We start from the raw sequence: 18093 nt of genomic DNA on the forward strand, positions 1-18093 counted from the left end.
TGTGAGGTCATGTGACGTCATCAAAGGTCACCAAAGGTTTTTGGCCAATAACTCCGTACAGGAACAAGATACAGACGCGTGGATGGTCTCATTGTGTTCAGCTCGTCAAGACGCATCGAATGATATACATGATGACCTCGAGGTCACGTGACCTGAGGTCAACCTTTGACCTTGACCTTTTGAGGTCAACATATATATCATTCGATGCGGATTGACGAGAGGATCACGATGATGCCCTTAGTTTGTTCCTATCTTGACTAATTCGAAAGTTATTCGAGAAAAACTCTCTCCATATCTAGCGCCGCCATTTTAACTTTTTCGACCCCTGTGACGTCATCTTTGACCTGACCTGAAAATGACCTTAGTAAAAATTGTAGATCTTGACCGTGCGTATCCGATGCCGTTTACCGTTTGTCGCTGCGATGTGTAGTTTTTGATATCTGAAGGGGGGCCGAATCGGCCCCCCCGCCAGTTTCTTGTCCCGGCGGAGCCCGCCAGGAATAGGATTAAAGGCACGCCTTTATAAATTATGCTGCATTACGAAAGTCAAATTAATGGGGGCAAGGGGACACGGACCCGGCGACCCCACCAGTGGCGGAGACCCTGGTCACTTTCATTGGAATAAGTAAGGCAATGAGGAATGTTAGCCAATACGCTTGTATTGCAGGGGAACGGAACGTGCTGCTGCAATACATCCTTTTTTGATTAAAATAACTGACTTCGGTTAACCCGCGCCCTGGTGGGGTCTGTTTATAACGCGACCTGGTGGGGGGGGGGGCTATTTTTTGCCCCCCCCTCGTATCTCCGAAACTACTGGACAGATCCGCAAAATTCAAACGGCGTTCGAAAGGCCTGTCAAATTTGTCGAAGGAAACCAAATTTCATTGACCTCGGGGTCACCGATGACGTCACAGGTCAGGTCAAAGATGAAATGTTTCACCGTTCACGGGTCTTCTAGGGAATGCGCTATAACACCGAGGAAAACGCATTTTGTCGAGAATCAGCGATAGGGCGTCAGTTGCCCAGTAGATATGTTGCTACTAGAGGTCACTGACAATACCAGGTCAGGTCACAGGTCAGGTCACCAAGGGTCACAGGTCAGGTCACATGAGCCCAACTTTACAAAGGTTGTGTGATGCATGTTTTATGGCCAATTTTTCATTTCCAACTCAATGGTGCTGGTTACAAGACTGTCAGGTACGGCTTAGGTCACTTTCTGGTGAAGTTCAGGTCAAGGTCAGGTCAAGGTCAGGCCAAAAAAGGTCAAATTTTAAAGTTGATAGTTTTGCATAAAATGGGTATTGATTCGATGCAGCTCGTCACGGGGAGTCTAATGGTGGTCTTTGTTTTGCGCTACGGGGTCTAGAATTGCTAAAAATTGAGTGAAAATTTGACGTCATCAATTTTGAGCAATTTTTTCGCTATAACTTCGCCAAAAAAAGAGGTATCAATCTCAAATTTGGTATGTGGATGGAAGGCGGTAAGGACTATCACATATATTCCGGTTTTTGCGAAATTCAAAAAACTTTTTGGATTTTTCGATTATTATATCCAAAAAATCTATTTTTTGATTTTTGGGGGTCAAAATCCAAAAATTTCAAAAATCCGAGATAGCAGTTTTGTAGCCCTGTCCAATCTACAGCTTTTATGTCTTTATCGTTTTTCTGTATTTGCAAAGCTATAGGCCTGACAGCTCTTCCCGCGAAACCCTTTTTTGGGTCGAAAACGGCAGAACATGACGTCACTCTGACGTCATTTCCGGCCAACCTATCATAGTCTTTGGAAAAATTTTTGGTCACAATGTGTAAAATTAATGTCCGGGAGGGTACTGAAAGTTTGGTGACGATCGGCGCAGCGGTTCTGGAGATATATCGAAAAGTCTGGAGGGGGGGGGGGCAAAAAATAGCCCCCCCCCCACCAGGTCGCGGGTTAATAAAGCCACCGCTTAATAAATCCAAAAACACCTTGTCACCAAGGTGGATTTATTAAGCGGATTCCACTGTATCATCAAACCGTTATTCGTGTAGCCTACTTATGCTACCAGTCCGTAGTACCCTACTCGCATGCATGAGAGCCGGCGGCTGCTTATAATGAAATACCCTGGCGTTTCGCTTGCGAGTTTTACGGCGGTGCGATCGCTCGGCCTTGCTGCTGGCTGAGAAGGGTGAATACAGATGACTGTGTAGCTATTTGTCCATATAAATCGTTGAAATTGTGACTTTACCGTCCTTCTTATTAAAGTTGTTTTATTTAAAGGAAATAGTGCACTTTTAACATGGGGCTTTGAACTGGAATAGCAGTTTTGTAGCTTGAGCTGAGACTAGCACAAATCAGAAGCTTTTATGACCCAACGATCAGGGGTGTAATTTTCCTAAAATGATTGTGGGTGCCCAGCTGCAGGGGCGCCAGGCCGCTTTGGGGCGCAATGGATATTCTTTATGTGGGAGCCTAAATTAACACAGAATTTGATAACATTGCTAGCCGAAGGGCGCTTCAAGTGACATGTCTGACTAAGCAAACACACGGATGAAAGTGTAAAGTGACCGGAAGGGCGTCAAAAAAGGATAGGGGCACCAGACGGTTACGAGGGCGCCGTCAGACCATGTAAAGGGCGCCGAGTGATTGAAAACGATATATGGTCCAGGGGCGCTGGGAGGCCAGAAGGGCGCCGAACAGTCAGAAGCGCTGCGCTGGTGGGGACGTAGGGGCGCCAGGCGGTTACGAGGGCGCCGTGAGACCATGAAAAGGGCGCCATTCTCCTAGAAGGGCGCCGAGTGATTGAAAACGATATATGGTCCAGGGGCGCTGGGAGGCCAGAAGGGCGCCGAACAGTCAGAAGCGCTGCGCTGGTGGGGACGTAGGGGCGCCAGACGGTTACGAGGGCGCCGTGAGACCATGAAAAGGGCGCCATTCTCCTAGAAGGGCGCCGAGTGATTGAAACGCTATGTCGTCCAGGGGCGCTGAGAGGCCAGAAGGGCGCTGCACAGTCAGTAATGCTAAGTTGGTGGGGACGTAGGGGCGCCAGACGGTTACGAGGGCGCCGTAAGACCATGAAAAGGGCGCCATTCTCCTAGAAGGGCGTCGAGTGATTAAAATGCTATAGCTACGGCCGTGACTCTGCGGATTCATGAGACTTCATGTGAGTTTGCGGAGCCCTTAGGGAGTTTGCGGATCAACCAGTGATTTCGCGACTTCGCGAACTCACGGATACTGCGAACAAACTGTAATATATGTCGTTTGTCAGCCAATTTTTATTTGTCCTTCGTTGCATTCTGCCCCTGTCTTTCTACGTGTTCATCGGCCGGCCTTTCTCCTTGTATTCTTCTGTCTTTCTAATCTCTTTCTCAGTCGAGTCTCAGTGCTCTTTACCACCATAGCTTCTTAGTCTAAATAAGCGTTCTTTGCCTTCGGCCTCTACCCGTCCGTCCGTCCCTCCCTCCCTCCTTCCGTCCCTCCGTCCCTCCGTCCGTCCGTCCGTCCCTCCCTCTTTCCGTCCGTCCGTCCGTCCGTCCATCCGTCCGTCCGTCCGTCCGTCCCTCCCTCCCTCCCTCCCTCCCTCCGTCCGTCTGTCTGTCTGTCTGTCTGTCTGTCTGTCTGTCTGTCTGTCTGTCTGTCTGTCTGTCTGTCTGTCTGTCTGTCTGTCTGTCTGTCTGTCTGTCTGTCTGTCTGTCTGTCTGTCTGTCTGTCTGTCTGTCTGTCTGTCTGTCTGTCTGTCTGTCTGTCTGTCTGTCTGTCTGTCTGTCTGTCTGTCTGTCTGTCTGTCTGTCTGTCTGTCTGTCTGTCTGTCTGTCTGTCTGTCTGTCTGTCTGTCTGTCTGTCTGTCTGTCTGTCTGTCTGTCTGTCTGTCTGTCTGTCTGTCTGTCTGTCTGTCTGTCTGTCTGTCTGTCTGTCTGTCTGTCTGTCTGTCTGTCTGTCTGTCTGTCTGTCTGTCTGTCTGTCTGTCTGTCTGTCTGTCTGTCTGTCTGTCTGTCTGTCTGTCTGTCTGTCTGTCTGTCTGTCTGTCTGTCTGTCTGTCTGTCTGTCTGTCTGTCTGTCTGTCTGTCTGTCTGTCTGTCTGTCTGTCTGTCTGTCTGTCTGTCTGTCTGTCTGTCTGTCTGTCTGTCTGTCTGTCTGTCTGTCTGTCTGTCTGTCTGTCTGTCTGTCTGTCTGTCTGTCTGTCTGTCTGTCTGTCTGTCTGTCTGTCTGTCTGTCTGTCTGTCTGTCTGTCTGTCTGTCTGTCTGTCTGTCTGTCTGTCTGTCTGTCTGTCTGTGTCTGTCTGTCTGTGTCTGTCTGTCTGTCTGTGTCTGTCTGTCTGTCTGTCTGTCTGCCTGCCCCGTCCGTCCGTCCGTCCGTCCGTCCGTCCGTCCGTCCGTCCGTCCGTCCGTCCGTATTTCCCGGCGGCCGCTGCCGCCGCTACTGCCGGCGCCGCTGCAGCGTGCAGCAGATCGCATGCAAGATACCCCGTGCGGGAACCAGTTAACCTTCACCCAGCCGCCCCTCCACGCCGTGGGCTGCGCCACCGCGGCGCTCGGCGCGGCGGCGGCAGTGGCGCGGCGGCGGCACAGCCGGCGGCTCAGTGGCGCGGTGGCGCGGTGCTTGACGCACGCCAAGTGAACTCAGCGTGATACTGGTGCGAATGATGTAAGGCAGCGGTCTGGTGACGGGCAGTGAAGTGACCCCCGGAGTCCTGCCCGCAGCCCGTGCCTCCTCTCCCGGAGTCCTGCCCGCAGCCCGTGCCTCCTCTCCCGGAGTCCTGCCCGCAGCCCGTGCCTCCTCCGCCGGAACCTGCAGCCCGTTTAGACAAAGCCGCAGACAGGTACTGCGCGTTCAAGCGTTCGGAGAGTGCTGGCTAGTTGCAGATCGGGATAGGTCAGACCGTGGAAGCCGTGAAATCCGGCTGACCCAGCGGTATTCGGTGCGCGGCAGCTGCAGTGCCCAGCGCTGGCGGTGCCGCCATATCCCCAGTGGACGGTGGAGGAGTGAGGCGCCGCGTTTGAGCTGACCACTTTGATCAGTGATTTGGTCTCTTGGTGCTCCTGTGGGATCCGCTGCCGCGGACCGGCGGACGCCGCTGACGCCACCGTGACGTCACGCTGACGTCTCCGCTGACGTGGCGCCGTCGGTACTCGGAGCGGCGATGGGACACCCTTGCGGACCGTGCACGCGGCCGGCGCGGCGCTGCCTCGGCGACCGCTTCTCACCGCGGCGGCGGCTCTTTCCGCTGGACGTAAGTGCGATGACGTCACCGGCCAGCCGCGGCCGGGCTGCTGCGCCGGCCAGGGCCTCGTTTCATAAAAGGAATTACTTATGGCGTTCCGTCAATTATGCCAGCTTTGGCGTATTTGATGCCAATTCGGTTTCACAAAGCCGAAGACCGGAGTAATTAACGCCATCGAAATTACGGAGCATCGTGTACGGCAAATGCTCGATTCCGGACCAATTGATGCCAATTGGGTTTCATAAAACGACGTAATTAACGCCAAATATTTTATCAAGTTCTTGATATCAGTGGTGTAAACTACGCACAAAAATGTTGCGTGAATTTGAATTCATGCTAAGATTCGAAGCTGATTTTATCTTTTTTTATAATGTTGAGTCAGGTGATGAAGAAAGAACAGCCAAAATGAGAAAAAGAAACTGCAAATCTTCTGTACCAGTCGCTTTTTGCGGTCACTGTCGGAATTTTGTTTATTCGCCGCGCCGCGCCACTTTCGTAGTTAGCCACCTCCGCTTAGCTGGCTTTCTGCTGTTTTCAATAAATTGATTTAATAAAGGATGGTCAGCAAAATCGATTTTTTTTTTCATAAATAATTTTTACGATTTAAATTCAACATAATTGTTTTATAATTTCTTGTAAAAAAATAAGTGTTGACATGAAATTGTAATTTGTAGGACGCTTGACAAATTACGGTAACTACGCAAATGTGCTTAGTTACGGAGGTGTACACAATTCCAATTGTGGCTTTGTGAAACGGCTTCATTTGCGCTCCGTAGTTTGAAAGGGTGTGAATTACGGAAAGGTGTAAGTTACGGCAGAGCTTTATGAAACGAGGCCCAGGTCACCCGGGGGCGTATTCACCAAGTGTATTACACGAATCGGCCCACTAACTAGCGACGTCTCTAGCGCGACGTCATAGCCATCCGACGCGACAATGCACGCACTGAGGCTAGATTTGAGTTGAGATTTTTTTCCAATTGTATATGGCTAATAGTAATTCCATGTGTCGTCGTAGCCGAGTGGTTAGAGTCTCTGTGTGGTTAGAGTCTCTGTGTGTGCTAGAGTTGAAAGGCAACACATATACAATACTAAATATTTACGGACCAAATGAAGACAGGCCAGAATTTTTCCATCAGGTCAATGGTACATTGAGCCAAATTACATGTGAGAACCTTATCATTGGTGGCGACTTTAATTTTGTTATCGACTACCGGCGCGATTCGAATTACAATAGGCAGAATAATCCCGCAGCTCGGAACGCATTTGTCCAAATATTAGAAGAAGAAGCTTTGACGGATATTTGGCAAAAGATGAATCCCGGAAAACGAGCTTTCACGTGGACAAAATTAAATCCATATAAGTATGGGCGATTGGACATGATTTTTGTAAGCGACCATTTGGTAGATAGCGTTTCTTCTAGCGCTATTATCCCTGGATATCGCTCGGATCATAGCATTGTTACAGTGCAGATGAGGACACCCAGTAAGAAACGGGGGCCAGGTATTTGGAAATTTAATAACTCACTCCTTGTAGACGAGTCATATGATCAGGCCATCAAAGAGCTTATAACTAATACGGTAGAACAATATGCTGTTCCAGTTTACACAACAGAATTTGTAAGAGACCAAAACAATTTCAGCAAAATCGACTTTACCATAAGCAGCCATAGCTTCTACGAGACATTGTTAATGATGATCCGTGGTGAGACTGTTAGATTCGCAAAGAGGAAAGCACGAAAATTCAGGGAAGAGGAGGATAAAATTTGCATAGAAATATCGCGGATTAGTGATCAGTTAAACAATTATCCCAGCCCTGATACACTTCAGCGCTTAGATCACGCTCAACAAAAATTAGAAGATAAAAGAAAGGTAAAAATTCAAGGTCTTATAACGAGGTCCAGGGTAAGCTGGCACGAGGAGGGTGAAAGATGCACGAAGTATTTCCTCTCTCTTGAAAAAAGGAACGCAGTGAAGGGTTCAATACAAATCCTCAGTTTGGATGACCGAGTTATCACTGATAAAAAAGAAATACTTGAATATTTTTCTGAAGGACTTCGGAAAAAGTATCTCAAAACTCGTTCCGTGATACCAAGCGGTTATCTGAGTAATAATATAAGGAAGAAGTTGAATGAACATGAAAAAAGAGTCTTAGACGAACCTATTTCTTTGAAAGAACTGAAACAGGCATTGATGAACATGAAAAAGGGCAAAACGCCGGGCTCGAACGGTTTTACATCCGAGTTTTTTAAACATTTTTGGGAATCATTAGGCATCTTTCTATATCGAGCATGGATTGAGAGATTCGAAGATCACAAAAATCTGAATTCACATAACGAAAGTATTGTTAAGCTGATTCCTAAACCAGGCGTACCAAAGGATTCGCCTAAAGGCTGAAGACCTATCTCGCTACTAAATGCAGATTTCAAAATTATATCGGCGGCAATAGCTAAAAGATTAAAAGCTGTGATACACAAACTCGTTTCACCCTCTCAAACCGCATACATTCCGGGACGTTTCATTGGGGAAAACAGTAGGCTGCTGTACGATGTTATTGAGCGCTTGAACAGTCAGGATGGGTCGGGGATTGTGATGGGGGTGGACTTTGAGGCAGCCTTTGATACAGTTTCCTGGGAATTCCTGTCAAACACGCTTGAGATTTATAATTTTGGTCATTATTTTCGAAAGCTCGTCAATGTGCTTTTTCTTAACCGAGATCGAAACTCACGTATCCTTCTAGATGGCAACAATCTTGGTGCAAAAATATTCATGCAAAGAGGCATTAGACAAGGTGACCCTATATCCGGCTATCTGTTTAATCTCATCATGGAACCTCTCGCGTATCAATTGAATACCTCTCCTTGTATAAGAGGCATCGATATATCCGATAGAACGGAAGTCCGATTATCACAGTATGCCGACGACCTCATTGTATTCTCAAGCGATAACATCTGTTCCATTAAAGGCATACTACATGAGCTTAATAATTACTCAAAGATAAGTGGATTAAAAGTCAATTTGCAAAAAACAAAATGTCTCCCTATAGGCCAGGTGCAGACTGACACCCTTGTGGAACTAGGTCTGAGCGTCGTTAGTGAGATGAAGATTCTTGGGATAGTGTATAACAAAAATAATGACAATATAACGTCTAACAATATCAGAACGATCATACCGAGGATAAAACAAGAGATAGCGCAATGGCGTAGAAGGCACCTAACGTTAATTGGAAAAATAACCGTTATTAAGTCTCTTTTAGTCTCAAAACTAGTTCATTTATTGACATCACTGCCAAACCTTGAGGAAGAGACCATTAAAGAGGTAGAGAACATACTATACCTCTTTCTGTGGAACAATGGCCCGGATAAAGTAAAACGTGCGCTAATAACAAAAGAATTTAGCGGGGGTGGCCTTAAAATGATAGATATTCGTTCCTTCATGACAAGTTTAAAAGTATCCTGGCTTAAAAGATTATACTGGGCACCTAAAGACGTTGGGTGGGCAATTATTGCACAGGATACAATTCCACCACTAGAAAACCTGGTCTGCTTCGGGTCAGTGATATTAAGAATGGAGACCAAAAAGGTAAAGAACAGGTTTTGGGAAGAAGTAATTCGCGGATGGTCCAGTTTCTGCACTGCTTATAAACCTGACAACGATGAAATACTCGCGAACTTCATATGGTTCTCCGACAGCACAAAATACAAAAAGTCTATCGTTAAAGAATGGAACGAAAAAGGCCTTCGATTTATATCAGACCTGTTCAATCCTTTTGATGGCTCGCTACTGAGCAGAGAGCAGCTTGCAGCCACATATAAAATCAAAATGACATTTTTGTGCTATACCTCCATAATAAGAAGCCTGGCATTTGATACTTCCCCCAATGTAGCATGCATAGCTAAACACATATGGTATCCTATGTATTCAACCTTTTAAAATCAAGCTTCTCTCACAAAACCTGCATCTTTCCAAAGTGGTATATGAAACCTTTGTAACAGGAATTAAAGTAAATCGCGATTCACACATATCTAAAATAAGTTGTAAGTGGATTCGTGATGTTGGTTCTATGCATAATGGAACTTTTTGCGATGTGCGATCGTCTACAAACAACACATATCTTCAAGCACTTCATTATCGAATTATTAACCGCATTGTTGCGACTAAAACTTTTCTCTGCCGAATCGGAAAAACAGAAACTGCTGCGTGCGACCTTTGTGGTAACGACGATACATTGTTTCACGCTCTGTATACATGCAACATAATTCAAAACTTTATACATAATTTAAAATCACATGTTCAAAGTCATTATAATATCAACTTAATAACAACACCTGAAAGCTGGATATTTCCTTGTCGTGACAAGGAAACAACATTGAAATACTCATCAAATTGGTAGCAAAACACACAATAATGCGCTCCAAAAATAAGAACCGTCCCCCTAGTATCCCTTTGTTTACGTCCCTGCTCCGGGCAGAAGCCATGAAAGAAAAAGAGGCGGCTAAAAACTCTAGGCAATTTGAAAAATTCGAAAACAAATGGGGGAATGTTATAAATATTCTACAAAACATAGGCACCGATTGAAATGTGATGGCCGCCGCCGTCACCGCCGCCGTCGTCGCCATCCCGGTCGCTGCTGTCGGGGGGACCTGGGCTGCCCGCCCTCGCCGCCTCCGGAGAATGGCTGCCGCTGCCTGGCTGCTCGGCCTGCGCTGCCGTCGCCCGCGTTTCGGCTTCCCGCGTCGCCGCGGTGGCCGTGTTGGTGGCCGTTCCCTGGTGGAGCTGATCCGGCTGCTGTGCGCTGATGTGCGTTCTGACATTTGTAACCGGGACGGACGCCGGCACCGATACCCGAGTGGTGTCATACCTGTCAGCTGACGCGCCACGCGTCCGTCTCGCGGTGGGTGGGTGGGGCCCCCACTGTGGGGGAGGGGGCTGTCGACGAGATGAGCTGAACTCCGCTCTTAATGCGATGTTGCAATGCGTCGTGCGTCAACTCCGTGCTCCGTGCCCGCGCCCCGTGAGAGCCGGGCTGTGGAGGCCGCCGGCGGGCGGGCCACGCTTTGAGCGCTGCCGACGACGGGCCATCTGTACGTAAATGTCTCCGCGGCCTCTGTATTCGGTTGGTGGTGGGTGACGACCGCTGGCATGCCGGAAGGGCTTGTGGTTCAGAATGGTGATAAAGATCTAGTTGATATGCTATTTATGCAGTTTCATGTGCTCTTTACTGCATCTTTTGTGGGCGGATCGCGGAAGGGTGGAAGTGTGATGGATGACTGGACTGGGACAGTAATGCTGTTTATTTGACAATAAATGCACTTTAAAAAGAAAAAGAAAAAAAGAGTGGTTAGAGTCTCAGTCTGGTAAGCGAAAGGCGGGTGGATCGATTCCTGCATTAGCGGCTCTTTTCTCTTAAAAAGAAGTCGGTCGTAGACACGCATTTTTGGCCCCTACGTTCGCACGCCCAATAAATTTATGACAAGCATTCATCTGATCAAGGAATAAGTTGCAAAAGAACTGGCTGCAGTTTGATTGCAGTCTGTGCCCGAACTACCAATTTTGTTACGGCACTGTCGATATCCGTCAAAGTCGGAAGAGCTATTTTGAAACACACTCGAATGACAACGGATTCCTGTATTATTTCATCGATCAGATAAGACATGTATAGAGATAAATCGATGACAGCCCGCCGTGAGCATGCAACTTAACAATCAGTCCCAAGCTATCTTCATATACGTCTAATATACCGGGTGGCCCAAAAAAAAACGTTCCTAACTTTGGAGCCCTATATCTCTAATTCGAGTGCAAATAACGAGCCAAAATTTTCATCAAGTTTACGTCACTTCTTTGCGCATTGGTATGCTAAATTATAAAACTGTACCATGATTTTCAAGCCAGCAATCTTATGTTGAATTAAGTAAGACGTTTTTGCTTTTTTTGCCGATGTTGAACGGTAATGATGATTGGCTTAGACGTACCTACCATGTTAGAAAGAAATAGAAAAATAGAACACGTGAATGAAACCAGTACGTGTCATGCTATTTTAAATATTTTGTCCCACTTATATGCCAAATATTCAAATACTTAGCCAAAATGGTGTTACTGGATAACATTCATTTCAACACTAAGTGCTATTTCGAGGAGTGGCACGGTGCATGGGTTACTGCTGACCGCCCTCCCTTCAAGAAGATCGAACAGTAAATTGGCCGAATAACGAAAAAAGCTAGATGGAATGTGTCACCCTGAGGCCTGAACAATCAATGAGACTGGATGCCAGTAGCAGTCATGGCAGTAAGCCATGGAGACGATATGGAAGTGACCCGTTCACTCACATTTTTTAGTAAGCATCTAAGCAAAAAAGTAATTTTTACATGGCATGCTAGAAACAAAAACCGTTTAAACAGTAATTGACCGAATAACGTAAAAATCATGTCATTTACTGAAAATATATGCCGCATTGACAATAGGAAGTTTCAATGTTGTATTTATATTACTTTCTGAGAAATATTGATTTAAAGTTGGGAACGTTTTTTCTGGGCCACCCGGTAAATATTTCTGTGGGCCTTCATTCAGTCAGTGTAGCTATGACGAACATTCAAGTTTTTCTGAGGTGAGGTTTCTTGAAGTGACGTAGTGACCGGACCCTTAGCGACCTGGGTCTGAAATTTTCATAACATGTGCGGAAAAGATGCATTGACAGGTGTGCCAAATACGGTCACCGTTTTTTAGATATCCACAAAAGACCACAATGGGGTGTCCGAACACCTCCCCAGCCCCGGCGTGCCCGTATATCGCCCGTATAGGGGGGGGGCCACAATGGGGTGTCCGAACACCTCCCCAGCCCCGGCGTGCCCGTATATCGCCCGTATAGGGGGGGGGGCCACAATGGGGTGTCCGAACACCTCCCCAGCCCCGGCGTGCCCGTATATCGCCCGTATAGGGGGGGGGGGCACAATGGGGTGTCCGAACACCTCCCCAGCCCCGGCGTGCCCGTATATCGCCCGTATAGGGGGGGGGGGCACAATGGGGTGTCCGAACACCTCCCCAGCCCCGGCGTGCCCGTGTATCGCCCGTATAGGGGGGGGGGCCACAATGGGGTGTCCGAACACCTCCCCAGCCCCGGCGTGCCCGTATATCGCCCGTATAGGGGGGGGGGGGGCCACAATGGGGTGTCCGAACACCTCCCCAGCCCCGGCGTGCCCGTATATCGCCCGTAGGTATAGGGGGGGGCACAATGGGGTGTCCGAACACCTCCCCAGCCCCGGCGTGCCCGTATATCGCCCGTAGGTATAGGGGGGGGGGCACAATGGGGTGTCCGAACACCTCCCCAGCCCCGGCGTGCCCGTATATCGCCCGTATAGGGGGGGGGGCACAATGGGGTGTCCGAACACCTCCCCAGCCCCGGCGTGCCCGTATATCGCCCGTATAGGGGGGGGGGCCACAATGGGGTGTCCGAACACCTCCCCAGCCCCGGCGTGCCCGTATATCGCCCGTAGGTATAGGGGGGGGGGGGGTCGCGAATACGGAATGACTCGCGTAAAAAGCGGTTGATCGCGACGAAACTTTCAGTACTTTTGAGTTGTTCAATTTTACACCTACCCTGAAAATTTCATGACTCTGACCCAAATGACCTTTGACCTGTGACCTACTTTTGGAGGCCAAGTTTGGCCGGAATCGCGATTCGCCGTATGTCGGCTCGCATTAGCCGCGCTTTTGCAGTCTTTTCGTGGTTCCAAGCGTTCAAACATGTGATATGATGTTGTCCCATGCATTAGAGTGTGTGTCAAGGTCACCCGAAGGTCAGGTCAGATCATTGACCTTTGATGACCTCGGTTCACTTTTTCGAGTGTAACATGTTTCTAGCAGGGATGCGGAGCCGTGGAAATGTCAGATGGCTCCGGCTCCGGCTCCGGCTACGGAGAAAAAACAAATCGGCTCCGGCTCCGGGTGAAATGTCATGGCGGCTCCGGCTCCGGCGGCTCCGGCTCCGGCTCCGGCTCCAGTACTCAGTGCATCCTCTATACGAATAAATACGGGTGGAAGAAAAAAGACGAAGGGATTGGTTCACGTTGCTTCTGTATTTGCATAACAAGGCTATTATAAATACCACATGTTTTACTGCCTTGTACATACTGTGAAACGGAACTAGGTCAATAATTTTTTCCTCTTTAAAGAAAGGAGCCGGAGTCGCCTCTTTTTTCGACGGCTCCGGCTCCGGCTCCGGCTCCGGGCTATATTGTTTTAGGCTCCGGCTCCGGCTCCGGGCAAAATATGCCGGCTCCGGCAGCTCCGGCTCCAGCTCCGGCTCCGGCTCCGCACCCCTGGTTTCTAGGCCAGTTTTTGGAGCTGAATTCGAATTTAGCAACCATATGAACATTTACGAAGTTGTTTTGGTGCCTTCGTAGCATGTTACGACGCTGTCAGAGGCGGTTGACACCTACTACGAATACCCGGCAGGACCCCTACTGGATGACCTGACCTGACCTGAACCGACCTGGCCTAAATGCATGAAGACATCATCTGTGATCAAAACTAACATGATATTCGTGATCAGCACCCCGAGAAAGCTCATGGCAGCCACACTTTAAGACGTTCTAACAGGTCCCGATTTTCTCGACTTTTAGGTCATTGACCTGACTTGGAAGGTCAACCAATGACCTAGGACCTTAAAATTGGATATCATCGGCTTCCTCTCTTCCTCTCGTCAAACGAGCGTTTATTTTTAGAAATATGTTTTTGGCAGCTTTACGAAATATAGTGGCCGAAATCCGGGAGAAAATAGGATTTGGGGGTAGGTTAGGTTCCGCGGGCCCTATCCTAGCGAAAAACCTAATGGGTATTTGCCCCCCTTTCAGATGACCCTGGATCCGCCCGGCCGTGTCTCGGCTCTGTTCTGTGTCAGGCCGTTCTCGGCTCTGAGTCAGGTCGTGTCTCGGCCCTGTGTCAGGCCGTCCTCGGCTCTGAGTCAGGCCGTGTCTCGACTCTGAGTCAGGTCGTGTCTCGGCCCTGTGTCAGGCCGTGTCTCGACTCTGAGTCAGTCCGTGTCTCGGCTCTGTTTCAGGTCGTGTCTCGGCTCTGAGTCAGGCCTGTCTCGGTCCGAGGCGCCGACTGGTCCGATAAATACGACCACCTGCCGGCCGCCGCAGTCATTTCCGGCGGCCCATTGTGACCCCCCCCCCCCCCAGCCGCGGCCTCGGGGAGGGGGGCGGGCGGGTGGACAGGTGCACGGTCCTCCGTCCGCGCCCCAGTGGAGGGGGGGGGGGGAACCGCAGCTCAGAGACGCACAGTGCACAAGACCGCACTGTGTCCGACAATGCCAACAATCATGGCAGTAATTTACAGCGGCATTCGAGTGCATTAATGTTGAACTATATATTACTGACCGGGCCGACGAAATTATTTGGAAACGAGGTTTGCAAAATTGACGGAGGCCCGAGTGCAGAGCACGAGGGCCGGAGTCAAATTTTGCAAGCCGAGTTCCCAAATAATTTCGTACCGGCTGAGGTCAGTAAGATTTTCCTCCATGCCGCATACCTATTTAAACGTTTTGACAGGTTTTGGTGACACTTATATAATTATTTTGTCCATAATTTCCTAACAATGATTGCGCTACTGCTGTGGATAAAGCTTTGAAGGAAATTCATAGAAGAAAATGCATCAAAGTACCTTACTTCAAACGGAATCGTCTCTGAAAATATTACCTCAGAAGTCAGAATGGCACAATTGGATATCCAAGGAACATAATACATGAATGATTTGTCAAGACATAATAACAAGAAGAAGTGAGTGACACTTATAGTTTTTGTTCATCCTACTTGTAGCGCTATTTTTGCAGTATATTTTGATAGCGTGAAGAAACCAGCTCTCGTGTTTGTTGTCTCCTCAAGACGGATGAACGCTGCTTCAACCGCTCTTCTTAGTTGTCTGCTAGCGCATTCCCGCAAAACTGAAGCCCCATCCCACCTTGCTGCTTCAAGGTGGAGTCTGACCATTTACCAAGGTGGGATGGGGCTTCAGTTTTGCGGGAATGCGCTAGCAGACAACTAAGAAGAGCGGTTGAAGCAGCGTTCATCCGTCTTGAGGAGACAACAAACACGAGAGCTGGTTTCTTCACGCTATCAAAATATACTGCAAAAATAGCGCTACAAGTAGGATGAACAAAAACTATAAGTGTCACGTTCCACGAAGACTTTAAACATAGCCAGTGTTGACGCAGTTTGAATTTATCTCTGCTATGTTCTCAGTGTGTTTGAAATATGTGCATTTTTGAAATGAGACGTAACTTGTAATTCTATTCTGACGAAGGTTGTTTGAAACCGAAACGTCAATAAAAGTAAGTACATTTAGTTATTTGTTGGCTCCACCGATAACCTCATAACACAAATATGTCCCTAAATCAGGGGTCGGCAAATCGTGGGGCATGCCCCCTTTGGGGGTAATGGAGCCCCTCGGCGGGGGGTAATGGGGGCCTCTGAGAAAGCCTTATCTTAGAATTAATGTCTCCCTTGATGGGACAGACATCACGCCTGTTTGGTCTCAGGGTTCAAAGATCGAACGCTAACCGTTGCCCCTCTATTGGCGTTTTCATAACAGCTAACGTAAACGGGGAGGGGCCGGTCGGACCCTAGCCTCCAACATTCGTTGGACCCCCAGGGGTCCAACGAATTTCTCCCCCCATAAATTAGCGGCTGGCAAAACACCAATACGGGTGACGGTTAACTTCCTTGGCCATTGGGTGACTTAAGACTTTCAAAGGGTCAATGACAATTGTGTAGTAGATCTGATCAGCACCCGCTGTACCTTCTAGAATTGAAATTTTATGACCTTCCATGATCTCAAGAAACAACTGCCTAACAAGTCAACAGTTATTTCTGTCAATGTATGACATGCTTTATGGCAGATAAAAAAAAAATGATCGGCTCGAGGGTAAAATTGTGTCGTGATGCGACGTTTTTCCATAATAATACCCGAAATACCCAAAGAGTCACGGAAAGGTATGACATTTCAGTGAGCTCGGTTGTGTATGCAATGGTGTCTGGTAGGGTGGGGGTAATGGCCCTGCCTCGCGCCCGAAAAGGGGGCACGACCCCGGAGGGCCTGCCGACCACTGCCCTAAATAATCAGGTCACACATCTCCTGTGTTAGAGATCAACGGGAGGATAGTTAGGGATGTGATGTGGGGGCAAACTGTTTTAACGAGTGTTTTGCTAGAAAGTTCAGTGCTCCTTTTACCGGTGCCTTGCCAGACAGCCAATCTTAACCCGCGCGGGGCTGGGGTCTCCAGCCGAACGCGCGGGGCTGGGGGGGGGTAAATTTTACCCCCCTGTTATCTCCCGAACTAACGGTCCGATTTGGAAAATTCAAACGCCAATCGAAAGCTCTCATCACGAACTACTAAAAAAAATGTACTTAATTTAAAGTTTGAGGTCAAGGTCAAGGTCAGGTCAAGGGTACAAATTGCAAGTTTCTACAGTATCGGCCTTGCATCGTAGTTGCCGAAGAATGGAGTCATGGACTGAGACTCATCGCCCAAAACGTGTTCTTAGGCTACCAAGACAATATTCGTTGCATACAATATCATTCAGAGGTCAAGGTCAAGGTCAGGTCAGGTCAGGTCAGGTCACCAAAAAACAAAATATAGAAAAGGGCATGTGCGACACATGTTTTATGGGTCATTTTACTCATAGAATTCAATAGGCACACTCAATAAGTGATATGGACCACTTCTGGATGAATTTCAGGTCGAGGTCAGGTCAAGGTCAGGTCAAGTGAGGTCAAATTTTGAAGTTGGTTGTTAGGGCCTAAAAAGGTGTCTATCTGATGCAGTTTTTCACGGCGAATCGAATGGTGCTATTTTTGTTTCCGTACGAGGTCTAGAACTTCCAAAAAAGTCATTTTTCAAAAATTTTGTGTGTCGTGACGTCATAGAATTTTGAATAACTCCCACATTTTTGAACCGATTCTTCTAAAATTTGGTATGTAGGTGCACATAGACCACTTCTCTGACATATATTCCGGTTTTTTCGATAGACTCAAAATTTTGGATTTTATAATGATTTTCCCAAAAAAGTCAGTTTTTTGAGAAAATTTAGGCCAAAATCCAAAATTTTCAAAAAACCGAGATAGCCATTTGATAGACAAAGTAAAATTACGTATAACCTTCTTTGTTACGTCTTGATTCCTTTAAAAATGGAGATGTTAGCGGCGTTTGAACTTTTGCCGTTTTTGAGGCGAAAATGACGAACATGACGTCACTAAAACGTCAATTTCTCAAAAAATTTCCGACGGATTTCGCTCAAATTTTCAGGGAACGTGTCAAATCGATGTAAGAAAAGGTACTGAAAGTTTGGCGGCGCTGCGCGCCGCCGTTTTTGAGATATCGCAAAAATTCGCGAGGGGGGGGGGGTAAAATTTACCCCCCCCAGCCCCGCGCGGGTTAACGCCCCAGGTCTGTCTCGTTTCGGTGTTCCTCCTGGTCGTGTGGCCCAGCTCCTGCGTGAGCTGAGCCCTCACAAGGCCTGGGCCCTGATGGTCTCAGCGCACGCATTTTACACGAGTGCGCGGAGGAGTTTGCGATCCCTCTGTACATCATCTGTCGGCTATCGGTGCACTCTGGGGTGTTCCCGTCAGCTTGGAAGCGGGCCAACGTCATCCCCGTTCTCAAAAAGGGCTCTAAAAAGCTTCCTGAAAACTACAGACCAGTTTCACTTTTAACCTTCGCCCCAGTGGGGGGAGGGGCATATGTTACCACCCTGTCGCATTTTTTTTGCGTGTGAATAAAAAACCGCGGCGCGTAGCGCCGCGCCGCTTGGAGCAGCTTTCTGTACATCAATTTGGGACAATGTGTGGATTTTTTACCCCAGGTCATGTCAGGTCTGGTCACCAGGTGAAGTTAACCCTCGCCC

At 48.2% G+C, this 18093-nt stretch overlaps 1 protein-coding gene across 1 annotated transcript in view; it reads left to right on the plus strand.

The window, feature by feature from the left end:
• LOC122389795 (proline-rich protein 12-like) overlaps nucleotides 1-18093 on the plus strand; it is a 159508-nt gene that overhangs the window by 15753 nt on the left and 125662 nt on the right. The gene's annotated exons all lie outside the window — the stretch shown is intronic.

The sequence above is a fragment of the Amphibalanus amphitrite genome, unplaced genomic scaffold (genome assembly GCF_019059575.1).
Source record: "Amphibalanus amphitrite isolate SeventyFive unplaced genomic scaffold, NRLGWU_Aamphi_draft 000372F_arrow, whole genome shotgun sequence".
Taxonomy (NCBI): domain Eukaryota; kingdom Metazoa; phylum Arthropoda; class Thecostraca; order Balanomorpha; family Balanidae; genus Amphibalanus; species Amphibalanus amphitrite.